The 20,883-nt window shown below is 34.1% G+C and overlaps 1 pseudogene; it reads right to left on the reverse strand.

Moving 5' to 3' along the window:
* Nucleotides 1-10,107: 10,107 nt before the first annotated feature.
* On the reverse strand, nt 10,108-17,013 carry LOC120186978 (annotated as a pseudogene).
* Nucleotides 17,014-20,883: the final 3,870 nt, after the last annotated feature.

Consider the following 20,883-nt stretch of genomic DNA (forward strand, 5'->3'; position numbering starts at 1 on the left):
AACGTCAATTGTCGTGGATCAATTATTGTTTAAGTTCATGGCGACCGACTCGGATTGTTGTTTCATAACCGTCAATTCTGATCTGAATTCCCTCTTGGCGAAGCTATCTCGTAAAGTGTGTTCCCAGGAAGTCGAATGTGCTTTCTATAAGCCGAATCTTCCTCCCACACGTTTAATCGCAACAACAATCTAGACCAAAGTCTATATTTGATTTTAAAAACTCTTTTGATTTTGAAAAATAAGCATAAGATTGAGAGAGATATCCGAAGATATTAAGGGCATGTTTCAATTCTCCCGTTGGAATTGAGTCATCGCTTCAGCTCTCGGCTTATGAAAAATTTAGCTAAGCATGACAAAAATCATACTTAACATATTTAAAAACAAAGCTTTAAAAATAAAGTAAAAATTGAAAACTTGAAAAATAAAATGAGAGAACTTTTATAAAACTAGAAAGAAAAGAGAATTCTAATATGAGATGTGTGTTTAGGCTTACCCCAAGAGGGTATTTATAGCCTCTCAAAGCCTAAGGATAAACAAAGAAATTAAAATAAAATAATCTTAAAGATAATTGTTTTTTGTTTCAATTCAAACTTTAAGCTAGTCTCCTAATGCAACTCTGCTCGTCCATCTTCCAGAAGGCGCGCTGAGTAGATCTTCTAGAAACTGCCGCTGACTGGACCTTCTAGAAACTGTCACGTTAGACTGCGTCGTGCCCATGTCCAGCCGTGACCAAATAATAAAAAAATTACAAATGCACCTGTTTTATCACTAATTCTAGAAAGTAAAACCCTGCATGAAAATAAGCATAACACCACCAAATCAGCAGCAATAAATCCACAAGATCGAAAAAATAACGAGCAAATATTAACGATTCTGGACACTCATTAAATTTCCCCTCACTTATCTCATGCTTATCCTCAAGTATGATGTAATCAAATTTGTCAAAAATTCCATTTAATGTTCTTTGTCAAGTTTCACATTCAAGGAAGCAAGGTAGAGGCCACAAGAATTATTCAAGTCAAGACATCAATCAATTGAATATCGCAAATTGGAACAAGTCAAATGCAATTGTAACATCCATTCATTCATCAATCTCAATGCTTATAACTCAACACCTTATCGGGATTCACTCAAATCACTCAATGTGTTTGGGGTAAAGAAACGCTCAATGTCAAAATCGACAAGATATTACCATAGGCCTGCAAGTAAATCAAATCTCCACTACTAATAAGAACAAGATGCATAAATCAAAGGGTCTTTTATCGGTTGTAACGGGGCTTAGGTAAAGGTGGGGAAAAGGCTAATTAATATGGCTAGAATTCAGGGCAAGGAACTAACAAATAACAAGTTTAACTCCATCAAAACTTTAAGCACAATAAGATAAAAAGACAAACTATTAAACAACAAAATTCTTTTCGGAATGCATTTGATTTTTTTCTTCATATTTTTGTTGTTTTGCTTTCCATTTTTTCATGTCTTTTTTTCTTTTTCTTTTTTTTTTCTTTCTTTCTAACAACATTTTTTTTCATGGAGCATACATCGGTTAAGCTATTCACTTACCCTGAAAATCGTAGAAAAGAGTGATAAAATAAAAAGGCTCGGATTTATAACTATGGTGAAAACAAGGAAACGAAAATAGGCTCAAAAATGGGAAAATGCATGGGTAGGCAATTTTTGTGGGGAAACGGAATGGTTAATCTTAAGGTGCCCAAATCATTTTTAAGCATCATGTTCATGTGTAATCTCAGCAGTATTTAACATGCATGTTCTAGAATACCAATGCCAAATTCGACACACTCAATCCAAAAAAATGAGAACGAAAATGATATGCTCGTAAATATTCAAATCTCACCAAATTGTTTCATGCATTGAGCTAAGCACATTTCAACCAACAAACTCATGTAATATCACAAAAATACCAACTTAATCATAATTCATGTTATTCGCTATCAAGAACATCCTAACATAAACAATCATATGTTCCCAAAAAAGCATAGCATTCCAAAAATTTTCAACAAGACAAAGAAATTCAATGAAATTTCTGTAAATTCAACCAACACATACTAGCATCAAAACATAACGATAAGCAAAAGGGAAATTTAACCTACACTCTACTCCCCCTCACTTAAAGCGTTTTGCCTCAAAACGTAAAATTAAAGTGCAAGAGAAGGAATAAAGTACTACCCATATTTAATGTCGACCACGGCCACGGCCTCAGTCGCGGTAGGAGGCGCTGGGACGGAGATAGGAAATAATCTCAGTAATGTTCGTCTCAATGGAATGGAGGCGGCTGTGGACTTCATCTATTTGAGACTGCATATCTGGGCGAAGTGCTACAGGTGGTGGTTGTGGCGCATTACGACGAACGAAGACTTGCTCGCGGTGAGGGGTGAGGACACCTGATGGAACGAAGTATCGTGCGCTCGGGGTTCCAGTAAGTAGGCCCATCGAATCCAAGCATAGCTCAGCCAAAGCATCTGTAGAAAAAGCATAAGTAAATCGTGTAACGTAAAAATTAGCGATGCGAAAAGCTAAATGGGTAATGTAAGAGCCAAAGATAAGTGGGCGATTGGATCGAATAACGATCTCAAAAGCCCAAGCAAACTAAAATCCCAAGTTTACCCGCTGCCCGACTTTCATGCACCATAAAAAGAATAGTTTAACTCAGCTCAAGGAGGAGGATGAGTCATTCCGGCTGGAGTAATTATAGGTGAGGAAGTGGTGGATGTAGTGCAAAACTTAATCGTGGATAAGATTAGCTTGAGTCGAGCGAGCGCTAAACGTGCGACCAGCCAAGCCGATAAGAGTCTCATAGGCCATATCGGCATCGAAATCCTATGGAATCTCAAGTAAAGAAGTTAAATACGCATGATTTGTGACATCCGTCATGAACCCCATAGCAAGTTTAAATTCCAATATAGACATTGAAAAATAACTTCCGCATAGTTGAAATGTAACAATATCGGGAAAATTAACATTAAGAAGACGATTCAACGGAAAATTAAAAGTGGCGTAAAATTCAAAAACAAGTTCATAAAACGTTCCACAGTTAATCATCAGTTATAAAGTCCAACTAATTACAGCAAAATATGTATGACAGACTCACGTAAATGCAAAGTTTCTAAAGTTCGAGTTGGAATATATTTACCTACACAAAAAGGACGATGACTTACTGACTCAAAACGTACCAATTCATCGTCCGAAAATTCCAAATACCCGTGCAACGTCTCTTCGACAGGGACAACGTATGACCGACCTCTTTGGTTGTGCTCGGGATTTTCGTGGGTAGGCGATGGACTGTCAGAAGCAGGGGCATCACCCAGGCTAGGGGATCAGTTCGGTGAAGTATGACGCCCGAGTTGTTGCCGAGAGCTCGACGTCGCAGGACCTGGGGTGGAAAGCCAACATTAAAGTCCTCTGTAAAACCATAAATCGGATGGTACATTAGCAAAGATTGAACCAAAATAGGACTAGAGTTTACCTCTGGAGCGTTATCTGATACCGTTGAATGCATCGAATACGACAGAAACCCCGTTGGTTGTAGATGAGACGATGATATTGCTGTTATCGGTATTAAGTGGAACGATGGAGATAGGGAGCTCGGTGGTAACAAACGGCGAGAGGTGCTCGGCCCAGGGTGAAACGAAGCGGTCAGCACAAACGTCGAATGATAAGGTGACATTGAAGCTTGGCCACGGCCTTGCATCGGTCAAACAGGGGTGGCAGTGGAACAGAATCGGAATCACTGGGCAACTCAATGAACACCGGCGCATTGGAGCGGCGACGTCCTCCAAAGACGGCGTGCGGAGGAGCGTTGGCATCATCCGATCGGTTTCGCGTGCGCACCATCGTGGAGTAGAGATGAATGGATGGTGTAAAAATACATTAGCTTGAGCGGAATATCCCGGTGAGACTACCGATGGTGAGGAAAAGAAATGACAATGGTGTTGTTTTTTGGGGGGGAGATGCTATTGGGTTAGAGAAGATAAGGGGGTTGGGTTAAGTTTGGTTCTACCGTGCGTTGGGGGTATTTGAGTTTGAGTAAAATTTGGTTTTTTATTATAATAAAGGGAGTTGAAAATTTGAAAAGTGAAGTGATAGAGATAGGAGTGGGTTCTACGGTCAAAGTAAATGAAAGAGAAGAGAGAATTAGAGAGTGAGGGCGGCAGAAAGCTAACAAAAAAGTGGGGGAAAGTTTTTGGTTTTTGCTAACGTGTGACGATCTCCCCTAAGGGGAATGCTAATGTGCGTCGTTTAATGAAACGATGCGCACGGGCTGGGGTAATTTTTTTTATTGCTCTGCGCGACTGTACACTGCTCTGTATGTTTCGAAATTGGCACCGTTCGAATAAGAATTTCGCAAATCTTCATCATTTAAAAATAAAAATTAAATAAAACATGCTTAATCGAAATAAAAATAAAAACAAAAACAAAAATAAAAATGTAACAGAATTAAAGAGAATGAGTTGCCTCCCATGAAGCACTTTTGTTTAACGTCGTTAGCTCGACGACCTGATTCAGACTACAAGCTCTTCTAAGTCGAGATCTTCAACAAAGCAAGCTTGACTATTCATGTAATACAGTTTAATCATGTGTCCATTAGCTTTAAATCGAGTACCCGAACCATCTTCAAGTTCGACTGCGCCTTGAGAAAAAATTTCAGTTACCGTATAAGGTTCGCTCCACTTCGATCGAAGTTTACCTTCAAAAAGTTTTAACTTTGAATTAAAAAGAAGAACTTTTTGTACGACAGAAAAATATTTAAAAACAATTTTTCGATCATAGAATTCTTTTGTTTTGTCTTTATATATTCTAGCGTTGTCGTAAGCATCTCTTCAGATTTCCTCAAGCTCCCATATATGTAACTTTCGTGTTTTGCGAACCGCTTCTAAATCCATATTGCATTGCTTTACAGCCCAATATGCCTGTGTTCCAGCTCGATAGGTAAATGACATGGCTTACCGAATACGAGGCGATATGGCGACATGCCGGTAGGTCCTTTATATGCAGTTCAATAACCCACAAAGCGTCAATCAATTTCAAGCTCCAATCCTTGCCATTTGGCTTGACTATTTTCTCAAGAATTGTCTTTACTTCACGGTTTGAAATTTCTGTCCGTTCGTTTGCAAATAATAAGCTGTGGCAATTCTGTGATTTACTCCATGCTTTTTCATAAGAGCATCAATTACCCGATTGATGAAGTGTGTGCCGCGGTCGCTTATTATCACTCTTAGTGTACCAAACCTGGAAAAAATACAATTCTTTAGAAATTGAACAGTAGTTTTGGCATCGTTGTTTCGAGTGGCTTTAGCTTCTACCCACTTCGAAACATAGTCAACCGCAAGAATTATATAACAATTATCGAAAGAAGAAACAGATGGACCCATATAGTCGAGTACCTAAACATAAAATATTTGAATATATTAATAGAATTAAGAGGCATTTCGTTTCTTCGACTCAAATTACCTGCATGTAGGCAATTATCATAGGATTTGCAAATAGTAAGTATCACATAAAATATGAGGCCAAAAGAATCCACATTCCAAAATTTTATGAGCAGTCCGCTCTGGTCTGAAATGTCCACCACATGAATAAGAATGACAAAAAATTAAAATTGAGCTTACCTCACTTTCAGGAACACATCGTTAAATTACCTGGTCTAAACAATGCTTCCAAAGATACATATCATCCCAAATGAAGAAATGAGATTATCTTTTAATACGATTTACTTCGGCTCTCATCAAATCAGATGGTAACTTACCTGTAGCTAAGTAATTAACTATATTTGCGAACCATGGCATTGACTATTGCGCCATCATCAAGTTTTCCTCTGGGAATGAGAGGATCAACTGTAGTGATTGGAAGCCGACTTAAGTGATCGGCCAATAAATTCTCACATCATTTCTTATCATTGATTTCCAAATCGAATTCTTGGAGGAGTAAGATCCAACGGATTAGTCGTGGTTTTATATCTTTTTTTCTGAGCAAGTATTTCAAGGATGCATGATCAACGAAAACAACAACTTTATTGCCAAGAAGATATGATCTAAACTTATCTAATGCAAAAATAATAGTGAATAATTTTTTTCCGGTAGTTGAATAATTCCGTTGTGCAAAATTTAAGGTACGAGACGCATAGATGATAACGTGAGGCTCTTTCCCGATCTTTTGTACGAGCACAGCTCCAACACTTCCATTCGAAGCATCACACGTAACTTCGAAGGGAAAGTCCCAATTTGGCGGTTGGACTATGGGTGCCGAAACCAACTTTTCATTTAAAACATCAAATGATTCTCTGCATTGTTGGTCGAAATTGAAGGCTTTATCCTTCTGTAATAGCTCGCATAATGGTTGCGCCACCTTGGAGAAATCCTTAATGAATCTACGATAAAAACCTGCATGACCAGGAAAGAACGAATTTCCCTCACTGTAGTGGGGTAAGGAAGTGAATGCATTATATTGGTTTTTTCCTTGTCTACCGTAATTCCTTTAGAATAAACAATATGACCTAGAAATAAACCTTTAAAAACCATAAATTGACACTTTTCGTAATTCAAAACAAGGTTAAACTCTATACACCGACGCAACACATTTTTCAAATTTAATAGACAGTCATTGAATGAATTACCGTATATAGTGAAGTCATCCATGAAGACTTCAATACATTTCTTTATAAAATCAGAAAAATTACTAATCATACACCTTTGGAAGGTGGCAGGTGCATTTCAAAGTCTGAAAGGTATACGTCAATAAGAGAAGGTGCCGAAGGGGCATGTGAATGTCGTATTTTCTTGATCTTCAGGTGCTATTGGAATTTGGAAGAAACCTAAAAATCCATCAAGACAAAAATAGTGAGATTTACCGGTTAATCATTCTATCATTTGATCTATGAATGGAAGAGGAAAATGGTCTTTTCGAGTTAAAGAATTCAACTTCTGTAATCGATGTAGACTCTCCGTCCATTCTGAACTCGTGTTGGTACAAATTCTCCTTCAGAATTTTTGATCATAATAACTCCTTGTTTTTTAAGGAACTGCATGTATCGGACTTACCCATTTACTATATGAAATTGGATATACAATATCTACATCAAGGAGTTTTTGTATCTTATTTTTTACCACTTCCATCATTGGCGGATTTAGTCGGCGTTGACCTTCACGTGTTGGTTTTGCACCTTCTTCAGTTTTAATTTTATGAATACAAGTAGATGGACTCAACCCTTTTATGTCGGCTATGGTCCATCTTCCAGAAGGCGTGCTGAGTAGATCTTCTAGAAACCGTCGCTGACTGGACCTTCTAGAAACTGTCATGTCATACCGCGTCGTGCCCATAGTCGTACCTATGTCTCCAACCTGACCAAATAATAACAAAAAAATGTAGAATACCCTGTTTTATCACTAATTCTGGAAAGTAAGACCCTATACGAAAATAAGCATAACACAACCAAATCAGCAATATAAATCCAAAAAATTGAAGAAATAACGAGCAAATATTAACGATTTTGAACACTCATCAAGGACCGAGTGTAAGTGGCTGATCAAAGTGTCCAAAATGTAGAGGCAAGATGCTTGGGTCATCACAAGGTACAATGGTCCACACACATGTTTCAAAACTCTATCGAACAAGACCACCAACTACTGGACTCCGACGTAATATGTCAATATGTGAAGGTGTTGGTTTAACAAAATCCATGGATCCCTTGCTCAGTGTTAGTTGCATCTATTCGAGAACAGTTCGGATACAATGTAAAATATAAACTCGTTTGGCATGCAAAGCAAAAGGTAAAGAGGTTGATATATGGCGATTGGGATACATTATACAATGAGTTACCTGATTTGTTACAAGATATGAAATAATTCATACCTGGAACAATCGTGAAGTCTTAGACCATGCCTGCATACAACCGAGAAGGTCAACTTATTCAAGGGAAAAAATATTCCATAGACTCTTCTGGCATTCAAGTCATGCATTGAAGGTTTTACATTTTGCAAACGTATGGTCCAAATAGATGGTACGTTGTTATATAGTCAACATAGACATATATTATTGATAGCAGTTGCGCATAATGGTCAACGAAATATATTCCCAATTGCATTCGCCATTGTTGAAGGAGAGACAATAGAGGCTTGAGATTTCTTTATGTCTAATCTACGTAAGTATGTCGTCTGAGAATATGGAGTTTCCTTGATATCCGATCGAGGAACAGGCCTTTTAGCAGCAATTGAATGACCGAGAAGTTGTTAGAAACCTCCACACGCATATCCTGCATATCCGTCATATTAGTAAGAATTGTATTGAGAAGTTTCATAACGACTGTATTCGTAGGGAGATAGTCAGCATGGGTAAGTTTTATTTTCAAAATTTGTACCCATTTATGTGTTTGTTTATAAATTAACTTTAACACAATATATATTTTGAAACAGGATATGAACTAAGCCAACCAAATTTTAAAAACAAATTAGAGGATTTGAAGTTCATAGATGAGCGTGTTTGGAAGTGGGCGTCGAAAATCGAGCGAGAAAAGTGATCGCAAGCATACGATGATGGTCGGCGATACGGACACATGACTACAAACCTTGATGAGGCCATTAATTCAGTACTAAAAGGTACATGCCATCTCCCAATAGTGAGTGTGGTGAAAGAGACACACTTTAGGTTGGCTAAAGTTTGGTCTGATAAAGGGAAAGAGATCGAGTGTATGATAAATCGAGGTAAAATCTGGGCTCCGAAGGTGGTAGAAGCAATGGAAGCAAATAAGAATTTGGCAACCTTAATGTTTTTTCATGACTTCAATCGAATTGGTTGTTGTCATCGTATGCATACGTTGCAATGAAGGAGAATATCCATAATTATTTACAGTTAATTTACGACAAAGATGGTGTGATTGTGGCCGCTTTCACGCATGGAGATATTCGTGTGTTCATGCAGTTGCTGCATGTATGCATACTGGAATCAATTCATACACTTATGTTGATGAGTGCTTTCACCTGCAAAAGATATTAAATATATATAACCATGAGTTTAGACCGATCCCAAATGAATCTTATTGAGAGAAACAATATCATGATGAATGGTTTCCAAATCCACTACTTCGTAGAAGTTCGACGGGTCGACCTGAATCTACTCGTATTCATACTAGTATGATATCCATATTAAAGAGAAAGTCAACCGAAGAGATGCTTATTATGTAGAGGTGAAGGTCATTCAAAAAGAAATTGTCCAAACCTTCCACGGTACATGCCTCACTACTAATTTTATTTCTATTTGAATGAATAATTAAATTTCTTGCTTATTTGTATTTCAATGAATGTTTAATTTTCTTTATTTTAATTCAAACATATTATGGATAATATCAATAGTTTAATGAATGTGAATAATATCAATAATTGAATTAATACGATTAATATAAATATTTGAATTAATATGATGGATATTTGTTGATGATATATTTTAATGAATATGATTAATATCAATAGAAAAAGAAATGTGAATAATACCAATAGTTGAATTAATGTGATTAATATCAATATTTGAATTAATATGATGGATATTAATAGTTGAATGATGGATATTAATTCAACTTAAAATCTATTAATTCAAACATATAAAACCTTTACAACTCTTGTCGGTGTCGGGTGTTGTTGAATAATAATGTTGAGGTGCACGTCGTTTCGTTGTGGTCATTGCACTTGTTAAGGAGTTTGTTCATCATAACCAACATGTTCATTCATCGAGGGCATATGATCCGGTGTTGTAAATATATGCCCACCACTATGCACTCCCATTTGAGGACAAATACTCGTATTTGACATCATAGATATCATATGATCAAAATCATATGTTGCCCCAAACATGGGTGATTGATGAGGAACAAGCTGAGGAGTGTAAGGCGTAACACCAGAATCACCAAATACTTTATGAAACGATCATGTGCCGCCAAAAGATTCTGGTGGGATAGTATCCATTGCCGTTTGTTCTGCTCCATTATGAGAAGAACTCCCATCCTTCTTGGTTTCTCGGGTTTACCAAATTTTTTCTTTTACTGTATAAATTGTCGTCTTTCTCAGTTTGTTGTCAAGAATGGCTTTCCATGTTCCCAATAATAATTCAGGTAATCCGAATTCTGGAGTTAAAGTTATCCGCTTGTATTGGAGTGAGCATTGGCAAGTATGAAGCCCTGCTATTCCAACGATTGATATGGTTTGCATGCCTCACAGACCAATCTTCACCGACCCTACCCCTCCCATCTAATCTGTACAGAGCGTCATGATTCTCTGGAATTCCTGGAATAGGTTGGTGGAAGCCGAACTGCATCAACACTTTATAAGAAAATTGGAACTCAACAAATGCGAAATAGATCAATGGTGTAACAACACACCAATATTGACAACCCTCCCAAACATGTTGCGGTACACACGACATAATTTCTCCATCATCGTACGACCTCCAAATAAATTATAAAAACAAAATTATATAGTTATTAATTAATTAAATAATTATAAAATTCAACTAAATAAATAAACAACAATATTAAAAACAAAATAAAAATTAAATTCACTAATTAATTATATATATACCTCAACTTTGCATTTGATGTCCATCTTAAATATAAACTCTTTCACATTATTGTACACCAACCCCGTTCCTTCTATATTATACCTCCTTCTGTATAACAATCAAAATAAATTTCTCTAATTATTTTTCCTTTACAAAATATTCTTTAATTAATTTAAGATAAAATATATCAAAAAATTACCTTTTGACAATAGGAAATTCAACTGTAGTTCGGCTAATCGGTGTTAACCATGGAATTATGTGCAAGGCTCACAATTGTAATAACATCATACATCCACCAATTTCTGTCGTACACACATCATTTACAAGTAATGACGCATTGCACATCTCGCGATACATAAACGCCAATATTGCCGATCCCTAACTATACTGTCGGGTATTAAAAAAGTTACCCAAAAATGAAAGATATTGTATATGAACAAGATATTCGGATTTATCCGACATCAAGACTCCCCCAATCAACCATAATATATATGCTAGAGTTTCATATATAATGTCTTGCTCAGTACAATAAGGACCGAGCTTAAACTAATTTGCCAACCATGATAATCTCACACGTGACCCTTTTGTTAATGCTTTTTTTGGTACCTTCCCAAGGCACTCCCCACATATTTCAAACACGTCCTGATTATATTTTCCCACCACTGCCATTCCATTTGTAGGCACCCTAAGTTGTAAAGCCACATCCTCCAAATTGATCGTACATTCACCACGCGGAAGATGAAATGTATGAGTTTATGGTCTCAACCGTTCAATTAATGCACTGATCTAATCGGTGACCAACCTATATTTTCTTACAAATATGACATCGTAAAAGCCCATCATTTGTAAATTATCGATAATACGTTCATCTGGCTTATCACAAATGGTAACTCGACAACGAAGGACTCGTTGTTCGTCATCCTGCAATTTGTTAATCCATGTAATTAGAATTAATTCACCGTTCTCAAATAAAATATATTATTCGATCATAATACCAATGCTCCCAAATGACTAGAAATATGTCGACTATCTAGTCTCAAAGAGCATTTTCTTCTGCCATGCTTCAACAAATCTATAAAAACAATTAAATATTTCAATAATTAAATAAAATTTAAACAAAAAAATTTGTTAAATCAAAATAAATAGTCCATTTAATTTATATTTACAATAAAAAATAAAACAATAAAATTTAAACTAAACTTACCAAACCACTCAAATACGATTTAATCTGTAAAATCATACCATCAAATTCATAATATATTAGTTTTCTACTATTTATAAACGTTATATATTAGTTTTTATTTTTCTTAAGTAAATTATTAATAATACAAATATTTATATGTCGTTATATTTTATAAGAGATATTTTATTAAATTTTCATGTACTTAGATTTAGGTTTAAATTTCAATCAAACAAAATTCAAGAAGTTTTGAGTTTAATTTCTTTTGAGTTCGAATTTAACTTCGGTTTTTAATTTTAAGTTTAAATAAAATTCGATAATTATATATTCATGAATTTTATGTATACCAATCAAACTTAAATTTTTAATTTTAAATTAACAATAATACTCAAATTATTGTTATCTCGTGAACAAAATTTAAATGTATCAAATAAAAATATTATAAGGATTTGTGCTAATCACGATAAATGTATCCTCCTTTATTATTAAAATCATTCTTTAGATTCTTAAAATCTAAAATTTTGAATCTAAATAATTTAAGAGCACTATATATAATATATATATTTCTACTTTAAGAGACTTAAAGTTTTTAATCTAAAGGGATTATTTGGGTACTTTTGCCTTTTAAGTCTACTGATAATGAATAAGATAATTAAAATTTTTTAACAAAACTTATATAATAAAGATCTAAAATATATAATAATTTAAAATTTTCAGAAAATAATATATCACAAATATTTGAATATCATCAACTTTACTCTCTGCCTAATGGTAATCAAGGTTTTATCATTCTCCTAACATATATGAGCATTCTTTCAACAGGGGAAAAAAGAAACGGAGTTCACATGGGAAACGAGAGAGAACTTACGTGTTTTTGAACAGCGTTAAACCAAAACTCGAAAAATTATCAAACCCACAAGAATCTCCAATACTACTGATATACGATCGAGGCAACTCCAATATTTTCCAGACACTCTTGCTTCCTCTTCCTTGCTCTACTCTATTATCAAACCCCTATTTTATAACAAAACCCAACCCGGTGCATTATTGGTCTAATAATGACACCATTATTAGACCCACTCCCAACGCATGCAACTTTTGCTACTTCGTTCCCGGTCCCCCATGCAACAACAACTTTTACTGCTTCTGACGCCATGCAGTAGTTGGAATTAACACTTAAGACGCCGAGAAATCTCGTAGTCTTCTCTACCCTATTTTGCTTGAAGACGTCGAGTAATCCATGGGCATTTTGCATGCAATCCGTTGGCCTGAAGACGTCAAGCAATCCCGGAGTCTTTAGGCTTGTACTGTAGAAAAGACCTTAGATGGGGAAATAATGTTAGAACCACATTATCCTGGGAAAAAAATTCCCCCGATGCATTATTGTGACACTTTTGCCAATAATCTTGGTATCTTAAGGAATTATAGTCAATGGAACTTGGTCGATTTACACCCCAATCTGAAAAGCTTGCTTGACACAAGTTTTCAGCCACTCAACCAATATGGATACGGCAGGAAGACGATAATAGAAAAGCACATTCACAAGCCACGTCAATGCTCCCAACACTTCATTTCTTTAATTGTTCGTATCCATGTACCTACGCGGATTTTAACTTACAAATAAATGGACAAACTAAGAAAAAACTCCCACATATGACCGAATCCTCTAAGGAAAATAATATTTCTTCTATTACTTAAAGCCACTCAATGAGTTCTATATGCGTCAATCATTATAAAATCAATAACCAATTTATTATTATTTTATTTTCTAAGTTAAATTTGTTTTTAATTATTAAATCTTTCAATTGAACTAATTAAACTCTTTTATACAAGCAAATACCAACAGAAGCCAAAAAGAAATAATGGATTTTCAATTAAAAAAAAGTTTACAAGAAAATTGTTTCCCTGCCATTCTGCACTACACAAATAATGCACATCCAGACATCCTAAAGATCTCTGCACTAAATACTCAGAAATGGATGGAGCATATAAAAAAATATCTGAATCATAACCATTGATGAACATACAAGACACACGAGGGAGTGAAAGTGAAAATGGAACCTGCCCTTACGTTAACCTCCTCAGGTGAATCGTATGTCTGGGGGAAAAAATTAACAAAGACAATTTTATGACAATAATGACCAGGTGCTGCACATGAAGATGTTAGAAGGAGCAAAAAAGGGTTAAGAGCTGACTGAAAAATAAAGAGAAGCTCAGTTACCGTTAGCCTGCGATAGATGAAACATCAAAATTTGGTCAGCAATGGCATTGGTATATATTAAAAGATTTAAAATGGGAGTGGAGAAGGCACAGGATCATGACCTGAATTGGCATCCTTGTGTTTCAGGGAAAGGTTTGTAAATTGGGACTCAAGATCTTTACTGCGGGAGCGTCGATGGCTAGATGACGATAATGGCCGCCGCTTTGGATGTTGTTGTTGCTGCTGGTACAAGACTCTCAGCCTACCGATCTCTCTCTCCAATACTTCATGCTCAACTGGAACACAACGAATGCATAATTTGGTCTTCATTCAATGAAATTCGGTTAAGCTAAAATGATAATGTCCAGCACAAGACAAACCCAATTCATTATGAAAGGAGCCTGTCCTCCCAAGCCTCTTATTCCTTTTTTTATGATTAAGAATGAGAAAAAAATACAATTTAAAATCTGCGAATGAAGTAGTTTTTGAAATATAATTTATTAGTCAGCATTTAAAACAATAAAGTTCAAAAGGATTTTTTTTAAATACCATAAAAATATTGAATGTCACAATTCTATTTTTCTTTGATATTAATGTACACATGTTGGCACCATGTCCAAAACATTTTTAAACATCTGTAGAGGATATGACCCTCTATGGACCCTCCAAATACATGGAAAAAATATGAAAACTTGACATACCTAAATTGTATTTATATCTATATCCGACATTCTTATCCATGTCTGAATAACAACACAGTTACTATTTAACTGGGCAGAGGAAGGAATACTTCACTTAAACTACCTCAAAGCAACTATCCAGCAATTTTTTGGTTAAAGTTTCTACTGCCTATACTGCTTTTCCTCTAATAGGAAATAGCAACTTTTTGGGGTTTTGGGTTTTTTTGTTCCGCGGGGTGGGGGTGGGGGGCGCTGAATGGATCTTAAGACCCCCTCATATTGCCAATATATACAGGAACTACATACAAATAATTATAATCCAGCGGGGAAAATAAGGTTGCTATGCAATATTTAATGAAGAAAAATAGCATATAATTATAGCCTTGGAGGTCAAGGGTTAGATACTTAAGATGTTTGGTAAGCTGCTCCTGGGCTAAACTCTCTAAACGTTGTTTAAGAGCTTTGTTCTCCGTGTTAAGAAGAAGGTTCTGCTGATTGAGAAATTCGAGCTCAGCTGAAACTTCAGATCCCTCTGCCTGTTGAGGAACATAGTTAACACTTCATTGTAAGACATACTATTTCATAACGACATGTCAATTTGCAAAATAAGTCAATGTTGAAAAGCTGAAGTTTCAACTAAATCTTGCCCGCAAAGCTTGAACATTTCTTTCCAGCTCAGCTATGTATTGAAGTTTGCGCACCCTTGAGCGTTGAGCAAACTGCCTACAATACATGGTAACGTAAGTGCAGTGATTAAACAGTTTCAACCAATATCTGGTGTTGGCATAATGATCAAATATCTATTCTGATAAAATTTTCAAGAATCACATTCACAGGGAAAAAATAATCACTGGTTATTAAAAAAAAGAAATACTATCAACTAAACTAACCACAAGCTACGCCAGAATGAATTTTTTTTTGAAGAGAATCAACGAGTGTGATTCCGTTTAAGGAAAAAGCAACCATAAGAACATGCATTGATCTTATCCTTTAGTGTGTACTTGTGCAGGAAAGACATGAAATCCAGAGCACAGTCAAGCACCAGTAACCTCCTCATGTTCTGAATGCTGACTATTCAAAGAGGATTTGAGGAAACCAAATACAAATCTATCTGTTTGTGGAAAATATTTAACTGAAAAATTCCAGCAAAAGAAAGAGGTACAAAGCCAAGAGACGCATAAGCCAACAAGTACGGAATGCAACCACAAGAAACATCTAATTGATGCACCGTAGGGAACATGCAGATCTATATTCCTAGCATCATTTCCGAATCCCATTGGAAATTAATTGACCAGCTCCTTGTCAATTTTATCAATAGAAAAAAAGTAATTAATTACATTACCAGCAACCACATTCCTTGAGCTCATAAAATGAAACTTTTAAAAGATAGTAAGACATGCAGAAAATAAGATAAAATTTTAAAAAAGGGCAGACACAGCCATGCAAGGAAATTGTTGTGCACTACTCCACCATAATAGTAATAGAAACCCAACAACTGGAACAATGAAATAGGCTACTCACTGCTTTGCCCGTTTTGAATCACTGTCAGATGAAGACTTAGCATAGGAATTATCCTTTTTCTCAGAAGAAGGTTTTGCATCAAGAAGGGCAGATTCAGCAGAATCTTGTTTTTCAGTCGCTGCTGGTGGAGAATGGTGCTTTCTCTATCTCTACGATAAGAATGCCCACTTGGATGAGTTACAGCATTCAAAGATGAATCCCATGCCCTATTTTTTGCTTTACCAAGTTCACATCAGTGTAAAAAGCAGCAAGCCGGGCATCTTTTTTGACTGATAATCATATTCCAGAGATGCCCAAGAAGGTGCAGAAATCATATTTTTATCTGTACTCCTGTGCTGCATAATCTAGGTTACAAGCATTAGAAACATCATTATATGCAAAAGAGTCACTGGATGAACGTCAATGACCTCCTCTGCGCATAGGTGTCTCTGGCTCATTAAGGAGATCATCCAGCCAAGAGGGTTGTTCCTCTATCAGAAAACTTTCAGAGGAAGTGCGCACGTGGTGTGTATTTCCCTCTCTAGGATTTTGAACTGATCCAATTACATTGTTGAGATCATAATCAGTATATGTTTGAGAAACTGTAGGGAATGGACTTTTTGGTGGAAGTAAAGCATGCTTTCCCGAAAAGAATCTCTTATGTCTGTTGACCCCTTGGAATTCGCCATGACCAAGAACGACTGGTTCCTGCATAGAGAATACGAGATGAAGGTAATGCAATAAATCAATTATGATTCTTAAAGACAAAACAAAAAGTTCTGGAAAAGAGAAGCAGCTAAGCTTGCAGTTCAGAAAGTAGGTGACAATAAGCCCTCCATTCAACAAAGAAAACCAAAAGAACAGTAGTTTGTGTCCTGCGTCAAACCTATAGTTATATACCATATAAATACGAAAACATGTTTCTCACACAGTAAAAAAAATGCAACAACACATAAAAAGGGAGTCCTTTCAGCAAATATTCCCAATCCAATTAGAAATATCAGACAATAAAAAAAAAAAAAAAAAACTTGTGAATCATATATTACACAATTTTCTGCAACATCAATTTTCTAACGTAGTTCCCATTGGCAAATCTTATGATACTGATAAAATGAAAATGCCAAGTGAGAAGAGTTCTCTGCTTTTATTCTGTAGGTAGACAACTGAAACATTACCAAACATCTTTCATAATGATATGTATTTTTCTTGTTTTACATGAAACAAACTCATAAAAGAACAGCATAAATATTATTAGAAAGAGCTTAATCATAAAAAGAACATCACCATATCTGCCAGTGACGGATTCAGAAATTTAAAAATAGAGGTCTAAAATTTTAATTTTCTTTTCTTAAAAATAATAGGTATGCAAAAGTGATAATTTTTTTTCTTTTTTTCTTAACATATTAAGCTAAATTTAATCATATTTCCAAAATAATGGGATGCACTTGGCCCCTATGGGGCTTAGTGCATCCGCCACTGATATCTGCACCAAACACTCTTGTATAAAACATTTTGTATGGTTTGATGATATTTTTTTGAAATCGTTTTTCAGTATATCGTATAGAATATAATTTTTTTCATAGTCAACCCATCAAATGATCTTAATAATAAAAAACTATAGTTCTTTTTAGAAGTTTTAAGTTTGAACGGTTGTCTATAAAACATAATTATGTACATTGCCAATTGATTAATACTACTTTATAATTCAACTCAAACAATTTAAAAAATAATAATAAGTATTTTCATAGTAAAAAATATTGTTTTTCATTAATTAATTTAGTACACTAAAATTTTAAAATCAAATATATCTTTAATTAAACTCAAAATGGTCCATTGATTTAATTATTATAACATAATTAATACTTTTGAAGATTGCAATATATATATTTATATATATGTTCACCATTTTCACTCGATAAATAAAAATTATTATATCTTTTTTTTAAAAAAAGATGAGAGTCGTCACCAATTAGTTTAGGTGTAATTGGGTCACCAAAAAATGTTAAGTCTATGAAAATCAAAATTGAGTTTGAGATACAACTACAAGTGAAGAAGGATTAATACTCTCACAACGCCCGTAAAAACATTGCTTATTTGATCAAGAATACTTTTGTTTAGATTATGAATACAGTGAATGTAGTTTTATATTAACAAGGGACTACAATATTATAAGTAAGAGTGAGCGTTCGATCAAGTTGAGTCAAAAAAATTTGAGTTATTCGAGTTGACGAGTCCTATTTTATAACTCGGAGTTGACTTGAATTTTTTTTGAGTCGAGTTAAGTCAAGTCGAATTTTTGAGTTTATATTTAAAGTTAATTGTAAATATTTACAATATTATAACATTATTTATTTCCAATTTAAATGGTATTTTATAACCATATATAATACATATATATTTTTTTAATTTTTTTTCATATGTAATTTAAATATACCATACAAAGTCGAGGGACTCTACTTAAACTCCAACTCAAACTTGAAAATCAATCTACTAATTACTAAAAACTTTGAGTTGTATTTTACAACTCGATTTGAACTTGAAATTTTTTTCGAGTCGAGTCAATTTTATGAAATTACGACTCGAAGTCAATTCGAGCCAAAATATTGGTTTTTCGAGTCGAGTTAATTTTTGCTCACCCCCTAATTATCATATATAAATTCTTGGATTCCCTAATAGCTAAGGGAACCTGAAATTATAGACGAGAACCTAGAAAAATCATGTATAAATCTATGTTAAAAGATTTCGAGATGAAATCTATTATTGGTAATTTCGAATATTTTTCAACGTTTAGAAGATTATCGAAAACTTCATCTCACTTTAGAAAAATATTCCTATTGTGCTTACAGTGGGGATTCACAACTCTTTAAGATGCCCTAATCTCTCTAACGGCTAAGAGAGTCTTAAGAAATCCTTCAAAGTCCAAAAATTCTATGACTCTTATTAAGTACTTTTGTTTTAAAGATTGAAGATAGAATCTTTTATTAAAGAATTTTGAAAACTTTCAACACATTGAAAGATATCGGAGGTCCATCTAACTCAAGACAATATCTTGTTTGAGAATATGATAAGGATGTTAAAAGTGTGTATCAACAGAAGATTATAGAGTTTTAGGCCTTAGTATTCTTTAATCTAAGAGTTGAGTGTTAAATTTCTTAACTAAGGCTCTAGATCCTGCATATTTATGATTGAAATAAGATTAGTAAAAACGTACTCGAAAATGAGATTTATTCGAAAGATTTCGACTTGATCAACCTCTAGAATAAAAAGCCCCTCGAACAATCAACATTTTGTTTTAAAAATGGAGAAAACAAATATTAACACTAATTGATTTCAAAAATAAAATAAACCGAAAGATTTCGGTTGGCCTACCATCTGAGACAACCAATTTCTCTTCCAATAACTTTTGAAAGGTAGAAAATAAAATTTGATATTTAACGGTGATTCGTGGAACGAAGTTAAAACTTGAAGGAATTTAACTTGCCTAACATCTAAGACAAAATAAATTATCCACGATTTATTTCTAATTTGAATTTGAATATAGAATAAACATATGATACTTAATTCTTAAATAGAATAACAATTTAAGGAATATTAACAAATATATATGCCTATACTTATAACGCTTAAAAACAATTAAATTGCATAAAAAATTAATAAAATAAAAAGGAAAAAATTAAATGTAAAAATCTATCTACAAATGACACATTTATAAATTAACTAGCGCAAAATATACACAACTTATATAGGATATAACATATAAAAATTGACACACATATATACTACATTCGTACAAAAAACAAATATATAAATATAAAGGAAATGTACAACATAAAAAAGAATTCTGAAAAACTCTCATTAAACTATATTAAAACCCTAGTCGCTTTCTTCATCCTCTTTTCTCTTCCATTTTTTTTTTACAACTTTTGTCAATTTTATTGATCAATCTAATTTTATTTTAAATTTTGTTTAACCGGCGGCGACATCGGTTTTGATGCTAGTTGCTGCCCTCCGGTTATCTTTTTTTATTCTTTTTTTAGTTTTTTAATAAGAATAATTATGTCTTTATGACATATTTCTCTGCCTTTATGACACGTTTATCTCTGTCTTTGTGGCACGTTTTTCTTTGACTTTTGGTAGCTTACTATTGTTTATGTTTTTCTTTTTTTTTCTCATGGTTGGACCCTCAAATTGATTTGGATACGCGTTTTGCATTCGTGAATAGTTTTTTCACGTCACTTGACTCTAATTTACGATTTATCGGTGGTTTTCAGTAGTTTTGTCTCCTTTTTGGGGTTCGTTTGCCTATGCAGTCATATTTGTTCGTATATTTATTTTGTTCGAGCTTTTTGGTTAGGTTTTTTTAACCTTTTTCTTATTTGGTCATTGTGTGATCTAGGTGGCTATTTTTTTGCGTCAATGGTTATAGGAAAATATCCTAATTATAATTTTTTTTACGTTTAGTTATACTTGTAAATCTTCATTGTAATTATGGATATATTCTATTTTTAATAAAACTAGTGTATTTCTATATAAAAAAATGGAAATGTACAACATATATACTTACAACATGCACAAAAAGATGTCTAATAAATTAAAATAATTAAGATCATTTAATAAAAATATATACATTCTATATAAAATATAATAATAAAAAAGCTAAAACTAATGAAACAAAATCCATGATTATATAAATTAGAACATAATTGATGACCAAAAAAAATATTTATAAACTATGAGTTCAAATTTAAATATGCATAAACTAATTT

The sequence above is a fragment of the Hibiscus syriacus genome, unplaced genomic scaffold (genome assembly GCF_006381635.1).
Source record: "Hibiscus syriacus cultivar Baekdansim isolate YM2019G1 unplaced genomic scaffold, ASM638163v2 tig00004035_pilon, whole genome shotgun sequence".
NCBI lineage: Eukaryota > Viridiplantae > Streptophyta > Magnoliopsida > Malvales > Malvaceae > Hibiscus > Hibiscus syriacus.